The sequence below is a fragment of the Varroa destructor genome, unplaced genomic scaffold (assembly GCF_002443255.2).
Source record: "Varroa destructor unplaced genomic scaffold, Vdes_3.0 BEIS01000001.1, whole genome shotgun sequence".
Classification (NCBI taxonomy): domain Eukaryota; kingdom Metazoa; phylum Arthropoda; class Arachnida; order Mesostigmata; family Varroidae; genus Varroa; species Varroa destructor.
In genome coordinates, this window is record NW_019211454.1 from 61,621,589 (window position 1) to 61,630,853 (window position 9,265).

Sequence of the window (9,265 nt, forward strand, 5' to 3'; positions counted from 1 at the left end):
GTCAAGAAGGATGTATCATGGAACTCTACTATTCGAGCTCTGTTCGCCCATGACGCCTCCTTTCCTGGCTGCTACGAATGTCTCCTCTATGTTCAATACCACAATTCGAATGAATGCGTTTCCCCAATGTCTAGACATTGCTCAATTGGTGGGTAACAGTAGGTTCAGACGTACTTACTGACATTATCGTTTTTTCAATAGGATGTAGGCAAACATAGTGTTTCTTGCAAAAAGAAAAGCATGCGTTAGTTATATTGTAGCAAGTCTTATAATTACTACAATAGAGAAAGGGTAAGTATAGTAAAAATAGGCCCGCAGGACTGCATGACATTACCTACGTGTGAATTATGGATTTTCTCTGTCGGTCGAAATACCATTTAGCTGAGCATAATCCGACTTTGATCGGATAAAAGCTGAGCCCAAGCGCTTTTTACTAAACAACTTGATTTTTACTGAACGCATTTGCTCTGGTACCTTACGATGAACTAAACTACGAACTGTGGCTCTTGCTGCGCAGAGGTCAGACGGTCCAGAGTTCTATCAGCCGCAATCAGTTCCGACGAACGCACTGAAGTGTTACGGAAGGAACCGAAATGAATGCAAATAATGATAACTCTGTTTTAAATGGAGAACATTTACTAAGAGAGCGGTTAAATAAATGCTTATTGCCGCATTTCCATGTGTATGTATGTCTAGGTGTCCGGGTGTCTAAGTGAAGTTTTCAGGAGGACAACATGTATATCCCTCTGTTCCGCTAGCTAGATGGTACTGTCTCAGCGGCTTTTTGAGAGTTCTTTCTTTTTCTCGCATTTCCCTTTCTTTCGAGGCAACTGGACCATAAAAACAAGACAAAAAAGGTTCCGCCCCTCTCCTCGTTGGAGGATATAGACTCTTTTGCTAGCAGTGAGACATATATATCTGACCGGTTACAGTTGGACCCTTCAGTACGGTAAAACGCTCTACGCTCTCCGGACTCTATAGCAAACCTTCGTTTGATGGCGTGCCGGAACAGCGCTGGCGATTCGAGCGCGGCATGGTAAGGCATTCGATGTGGTTTAGGAGAGTCTAGTCGTTCTCCTACCTTCTCACAGTCGGACTCCGCTCATTCCGTAGCCATATCGTACAAAAGGCCCTGCCTGAATAGCGCATCTCCTTCGTCGGCTAATGCTCCAGTTCCGGCTGTATTGCGTTCCTTCTCCCTTTTCGGCTTGTTCCGTCTTCATGTCCCATCAGCCCGACGCCCCTAGCCGAAACCAGAAGTAAGCGGCGCGAGTTTTGTGCCGATGATAAATTGAATGCGCTAATCTGCTGGCCACGCTTGTAAGACTCGGCCTAGCGCCAGGGTTGCTCGGCTAGAATTCTTGTGTTCCCTTCTCTTATGTTACTCGCAAGAAAGTTGAATGCTTGCACAGAAATGTGTGTGAAGCGAGGAAACGTGGCTTGAGACGAGTTAGCGGAACGGCAAACTTCGCTGTTCCTTTTCTTTTATTCGTAGTCGAGATCTTATCTATGATACTAACAAAACCAACAAACGAGGAAGAGGCCTTTGGAAGAGCTTACTGCGTTAAACATGCTAGACATTCATAGATAACGTTCCCGTTTCGCTAATGCTTCCCGAACGTTTGAAGCTTAAACGGGTTCTATAAATTAGTTTCTACTATCGATTATTTTCTCATTAACGTTCCCATATTTGTATAAAGGTATTACGTGCTTACGTAAGTAACAATTATAATGTTACAATGCTGGACTGAAGCCCCTCGCTACATGAAGATGCTGAATGCATTCTCTGAGGAACATTTTATTATTATCAATAGAATGTCATGGCAGTTTATAATTTCGAAAAATAAAAAACAAGAAGGTTAATACAAACCATGAGGATAAATTTGTTGCTAGGACATTATAATGAATCTGAAATTTATTGTTAATCCCGCAGGAATTCATGGAAAAGTCATATCTAGAAACGAAATACGCCGGCAGGCTGAACTGTTTTATCCTTAGATCAGACGGCCATTTATAAGCAATACGTCGACATAATAAAGGTTATATTATATTCGTGGCATTAAAAAATTTAAAAAAATATTCTTCAACCCGATGTAGATAGTCGTTGTCTTACATGAACAGATAGCGAAATGTACTACGATCGTCAGGCACAGAAAATAGCGGACGAATAAACTGTGCCAGTAGCGGGAAACCCTGCCATCTTGCTCGCCTGCGATCTCTGGACATAAGATATTGGTTCACCTCTCCTTGGCCAAATAGTCTTCAAGTATATGCATGCCACCATCCTACATCATATAGTTAGCTGTAATAGAATCCATTGGCACCGTTCGCCAAGCTACCGTTTCCCGGCGTTTTCTCAGTTACCGATTTTTGCCTCCCCACTGACGGCCGTGGCATCAGCAGTACCTTTCAGCAGGCGTACGTTGGGTTTCACGTTATGGCAAGAACGAAACCAGTTGTCAATTCCTCGGTTTCCACGAGGTGTCGGAGTCTCATAAGGGAGATGTTTGTCGTTCTCTGGTGTGGCGTCGGTGTGTTTAGTTACGGAGCCTCGTCTGGTAGAGGTTGGTATGAAGTCAAATGAAGCATGACCCATTTGTCAGCGTATCGGGGATCTACCGCCACCTCATCTGCCATTCGCATTTCGTCGTCATCACCACAGTCCTGATCTATTCGTTGTACCTAAGCTCAATCCAATATTGCGCCTTCTCAGGCTGCAACACTGACATACTTCTGTTAATCCTATATATATATATATATATATATATATATATATATGTATATATATTATCTGTGTTATAATAATGTGTTTTAAGTGCCGAGCGCTCCTGTCTAACTTCGGCAAAATCAAACGCTCTAATGCCAGTGTGCTCTTGATTATAACCTGCGTAAGTCTTCTTTGTAATAATACTGGTAAAGTATGGCCGCTGCTATCCGAAACGAAGTCTATTGGAAAAAGCTAGCTTAAAGCAAGAATGTGCAATAAAAAACGTTCTGAGAATTCTGTTAAGATGATACATACTGCCATATTTTGTGACCCTATTCTTACGATACGTTGTTTGTAGATGAAACGTCTTTTTCCCTCCAACGTACATTCTATCGACTTATGATACGTGATACTTATGATATGGCGTGATACGAATGTTCCACTTAGTGAATATCTTTGCGCTATTTTCTACTATGATGGTAGGTTAGGCTATAGTTAACTATGACGGAAAGGGGCGTTTTTTTTTTTTGAGACAATTAATACAATTTTTTTGACAAATTAGCCAGACTGTGACGATAACATTACGGCCAATTCATTTAATTCCTTGTTCACCAGCTGCATACTCTCGATCGTGTCGTGCGCGTTATATCTTATAGCCCACCGGCTACTAGAAGTATCTGCAGTATAGTTTTCTACGATAATCTCTTTTATCTTTTCTATTTCTAAAAAAGAAAAATATTATAAATTAAATATTTATTTAGAGAATAAACAATGAACGTGCTGGCCTTCAACTCATTCAATAAAAGACGATAGCACTACGGGCGGAAGCTGCCCGTTCCCTACTCTAAATCCATACGAAAGATTAAAAAGTATAAGCGCGCTCATCGTTATACGAATGAGGTTCAAATGTAGTTTCCGGTACAACTATGACAAAAACCAGACTTCTTCATTTTGAAATAGAGACACGTGCGGTTCACTTTCCAAGCCTGAGGCCAAAACAGCGTTCGGCTATGGTCCTCTGTTCACTTGAGGACCTCAAAGCTTTTCTCGAGGAATACTTGATTGATACTCAACACTAGCTTTCATCGTTCAAAAATAAATTCATCCTCTAGATGGTTTTCGAATACAAGTGGCTATACATCCTCGCAGTAAATAACCGTTCACGGTGTATCAGTTCATTAAGGATGCTTCCTTGCAATGACAAACCTTTTGGGGATTTGAAGTGTAGGTGAGCCTTGAAAGGCGGTTGCAACGCTGCTCATCAATTGCGAAGCTATGAAACTTCAGAAACAAAGTGGATGCGGGACCAGGACGCAGATGCATAAACAGCGTTCGCATGAAGTGCATTGGGAATCCGTCAATTGCTTTTCGTTGAATAGACGAAAATAATAATACGTTAGTTGTATATATAATAACATATATTACCATCCTAGATACGATTTTTTACCAACTCTATGCCAATAACACATATTTTTTAGAAGTAACGACAAAACTTTACTCAACAGTAAGGTCCTGATACGGACACGCACTTAAATCTTGACACCACAGAGGCTTATACAGTTTATCGATAAAAATACGAGATTGTGCTTCCATCTTTCAAACGAGACAGCATTATCTGAAAATCTTTGTTTCGTGATTCCACGTTCGATTGCACATCAACGATGAAAATAACGGGCGTAACAACGATGTCCCAACAGACGGCCGCGTCATCAGCGTTATAATCGCAATTAAGAACAAGGAAACCGGTTTACTTTCTTGTTCCTATCCTTGGCCTTAACGTACCTACGACAGCGCAGCTGCAACAGCAGTGATACACAGTAGCACCGCTGAAAAATACTGACCAAGTGACTTATTTTACCACTTTATATTTGGTAGTGGATTCGTGGTACGAATATTTAGTAGCAGCGATTTAAGGAGCTTCGTTTTAAACGGAAGATAACTGACGTGATGGAGTTATTCAATAGAACGAAAGCTTCTGCATTGCTAACAAAGGTAAGCGTATTGATAGCTTCCATTAAAAAATGTGCTAGTCTTATCGCATAACGTACTGGTTGAATAAGTCTGATTCCTTAATGTGTATAAATGCTATGATTTCACGATAACATATATTTTCCATCTTCACTTAGTCGAAGGTCGACTATAGAAATAGTAGTAGGTTCGAAAAAGGCCTACTAGTGTCATGGCAAACAATCCACCTATCTTTTGAGTACTTTCGATCTGCGGATCGTTAGCTGTGGCAATGAATAAATTCGTTGAAACCATCACTCGAATGTCTTAGCATTCATGTGTGAACGGATTACCAGCAGGTTTATGTAAATTTTATCATGTATCGTACGCCCTAATTTTACGTCGGTCACTATCCAAATGCGCTGAGGCCATTTAAATCCACTGGTCATCATTCCGTCAGGCTACTTATAGTCGTAACGCAATGCTCTTCGCTATACAGAAAGCTTGGAATGATCCCTATAGTTTCAAAGCCATTTGCTATGTATTTTCAAATATATATAGGTAGGTTACAATGCCACCAAAAGTAACCCTTGTCTTGTTGGATTAATCAACTCGCATTATACACAGAACTATCGACATAAATTTGTATAAACTAGTCAGCGTGAAGTCCTTATAGTGATGTCATGCGATCATACCAAGTACGTAAGTCCCATAAACTTATATGACTCGTTCCGTATATGCACTTCCTATTTGATGTCTCGAATAACAAAATAATCTGTCCTCAGGCCAATCAACTCAGTGCTGTGGCCTCAGGCAGTTGCAGGCTCGTACGTATCTAATATATGTAGACACACGTAGAGAAATATATGTCTGGATTAAAATGGACACCTACTACCAGCAGCTCATTCGTGTCTCATTCCTGATGATGGTTATGAAGGCAGTAGCCCTAGAATTGTTAGATTGGTCATTAGGCTTTCAAGGAGCCCAGGGCGGCAGACGAAGAGGAAAACGCAGGGAGACGACAGGGATCACAGTTCTACGGAAGAAGCTTTGGATGAACGAAGTTGTGGGACGCGCCATGGGACGAAGCAAAGTAGGTCTACCCGCGCAGATCGCATTGGACTCTCTGCTACCAGTGTCTACCTTGAAATATCATGTAGAAGCCTGAAGGTAGTTACATGAGGTGTACCTTCAATAAGAAAAGGATTCGATATGCGGTGAAACAGTCGTAATATGTCGTACTTATATATAAGACTATTGGGCATACAATATATTCTTAGAAGCATGTTTAAATTTCTAATGTGCTCGTTTTTTCTATTATAGGCTCTGATAAACAAATTTCTTTATTGACTTTACTATAATCAACCTCATGCACAAGTGTCAATTAAGGTAGTGAATAATAATATTCCGAATAGTCCTGAAACTCATTATTTCCTAGATTTTATCTGATGCGTAAACTTCTCAATATTGTTGCTAGCTTTTTTTTTTTTCTATAAAATGATGTCGACGAGAGGCGTCATACAAGAAGCGGCTTATCCACGCAGCCTGCTGTAGGAGAGAAACTTCTCGTCAGGGAATTTTCCCACTAGTTGTTCTAATCACGCGAATTCAGAGACAAGGACGAGTGGGTTAGAATAAATGTTGGATACTCTTTTGCTCAATGCAGGAAGTAATTGAAATACAACGATTAGGTGTGGGGTCGTCGTCAAGTAACCGGGGTGTGCATTTTCGATTGCCATGCCAACGGTTCATGAGTATCCTGAAAAACTCGAGATAGCGGGCTGCATTCTTTTATTTTCGGTGAGTATCTCGTAGTAGCAGATACCACTGATGTCCGTTGTCGATGCAACCATCGCCCTACGTCTGAACCTGCTAGACACGGCTCTGAACTCGATTTCTTTTTAGGGCGACACCATTCTCTTGCTGATCCCTTTGTCGCTGGCGGTAGAGATGCTTCATCTAAGGCGGCCGTATGCTCTGGGTGGGCTTTTTGTTGACCAGCGGTACGTTGAGAGTGGAACATACTACACGCATTTCGTACTGGGCTAGAGTCAATTCGCGGAACACCAACTTGTCACTTATTTCCCCCATTTTCAGTAACACGTTACGTGTAAAGTACGAGTTTATGAGAGAGATGGGGAAGATGAGAAAAACGTCCTCGATTGCGTAATACGTTCCTGTTCTACGGATCCCGTCCTCTGGTGACCTTCCCGCTATCCTTCAACACCTCAACCTTCAAATTTACCACGTTTGCATTACTCACGTAGTATTCTACACCTCCTCGACTAATGTTTTCAGCCCTGTGGCTTCCAAGGAACAAAAACTCAACCATTGGGCGTTGAGTTTCAAAACTATAAGATGTTTTTTTTTAACTCATCTCCCCTGGACTCAACTCGACCGATGTTTACCCATATGTTTCTGTCACCAGCCATATATTTTCTACTAACGATGCATAGATCAAAAGTTGTTCGACTTTCGGATTCGCTTATAACAACTAAAAAATTGCGTATCGGAGCATCGTTCGGTGTGCATATATACGCCTCTGAATATATGCATATTTCTATGAATATCTGCGGAGTACTAGAGTGATTTTGTTTTTACTTGTTTTGCCCTGGACCGATTGCCCAATTATTTTACGTTTACTGACAAATGCAATGCGGTGAAATGCATTGAATCCCAATATGCCCATACATAGTTAGATATTTGGGTAAATACACGTGGGTACGTCAAGTGAATGCTTCGTCAAGACTCTTGTTGGCGCTTTCGTGTGTGTGCTTTTACCATTGGCACAAGCTAATTAATATTTTTCTCTATTCAAAAAGATGCCGTCTAGGCCATTTGTTCGCCGTTCATTTCTGCCGCAGACAGGTGACAGTGTGAAGTACATATATCAAACAGGCAATAACAGAAACAAAGCTAGGAACTAAACCAAGTAAAGCGGTTCGGCAAACTGAATCATACAGTTAGCGTCCGCTAGCCAATCTAACCTCGTTAAGTTCCTTTACTCTAGTGTCACATATTGGAAACCAATATTTCAGTCTACAGCCATTGCAATAAAGCAGCCACCGTATGTGTAGCAGAAACTGTTGAACGTGCCAGTTCAATCCAGAGCTAATGTTCTTTTTTCAAAGGTTGGCAAATTTCAAGCACTACCCAAAAATGGGTTCTCGTTACGGGTCCGTTTCTGGGGGGCTGTCGCCGCGGCTCATGTTGCTATCTTGAGCTGTTTTTAAATCTCTATTACGATCGATGCGTGCCGCTTCTAAGTCGAGCAAACCCACTCACTTTTTTCTACCCAGTCCTTCTGGTCCGAGCGAGCGATATCTCGTTCGAAAGCAAGTGCAACTTTAGAACATGAGGTAAAGTTTTATTTTTCGGTAGATCCGCATCGTCGATTCATTCATTCATAACTGGTTAGCTACGTAACCTCCGTTGGACGTAGTGAAAACGAAATTTGAAACAAAGCATAGGTCGTAATATCGGAAGGCTAGCACCTGCATGGCCGATACAGCTGCTTGTCGGAACTGGATGTGCCAGTATCAGTGTCGAAAGACGACGTTTGACACGGCTGATCCAAAAAGTCGGAGGAACGAGAGGCCGCACGACGTGTTAGTGGTTCCGGCCTCTCCTAATTGTCTTCAGATTGCGACACCGACCGCGTCACTAATATACGTCAACCGAATGTTTCTCGGAAAAGTTAGTGCTGCTGCCTTCACGCCAGCAACATAATTGTATTGGAAATAGAAGAAACCCTCGACGCCGACTTTTCAAAATCAACAGTTTTACTATTAGTCAATTACTGACTGAATCAATAACTGACTCGATTCAATAACTTAGATAAACTTATAATAACACGTCCTAATAAACAAGCAATAAATTAACAGCGGATAGGGTGCTGGGAGCAAACTCGTAAAGCATGCTTATCAACATTGCTCCACTTTATAGTCGATTTTTAGATATTTGTCAAAAGTAATTCGTCTTTGCGTCAAGAAAGTGTCAAGAAAATGCGTCAGAGGTCAGCACAGATGACGTATGATTCAGCCGGGAATATTTGAATGAAAATGAAAAATACAGTATTGCATGGTTAGGGTGTTCTATGGTCCCCTAAAATCAGCAAGTAATTACATATGTATTTTATAGCCATAACTAACATTTCTAAGTCATCATTCCTATGAAAAATCTAGAAAAACCCAAGGCATCAAACTTACGGTAGAGCTATCGCAGAATTGGGATGGCTGCAGAACAGATCCAAATAGACAAACAGATGCGTATTTGTTTACAGACAAATTAACAACTTGATTTTCGTCTTGTCTACAGGGTCTTGTTACTTATGCCAGCTATACAAACAAAGATCATATTCAAATTACCATAATATATATATATATAGATCAAAATGAAAGGTATACATTTTAACCAAGCTTAACGCCTTCCTATTATACTAGGCCTGCAACGCATTTGCTTAATTGCTATAATACATATGCAGTATATTGAGTTCAAGTTCAGGTGAACCAGCCCTAGACCGCTCATTGAAGCGGGTTACATTGATCTCTATTTATGTATATATGAGTCCCTAGAAAGAAAAGTAGATGTTTTCTTTGGTGATAGGTTTTT

General features: G+C 41.0%; 1 long non-coding RNA gene across 1 annotated transcript; it reads right to left on the reverse strand.

Moving 5' to 3' along the window:
* Nucleotides 1-3,319: 3,319 nt before the first annotated feature.
* Nucleotides 3,320-4,650, reverse strand: LOC147758909 (uncharacterized). The gene is made up of 3 exons (XR_015318652.1): nt 4,490-4,650; nt 3,914-4,071; nt 3,320-3,429 (listed from the first exon to the last, which is right to left on the reverse strand). It is a non-coding gene; the product is annotated as an uncharacterized LOC147758909 (long non-coding RNA).
* Nucleotides 4,651-9,265: the final 4,615 nt, after the last annotated feature.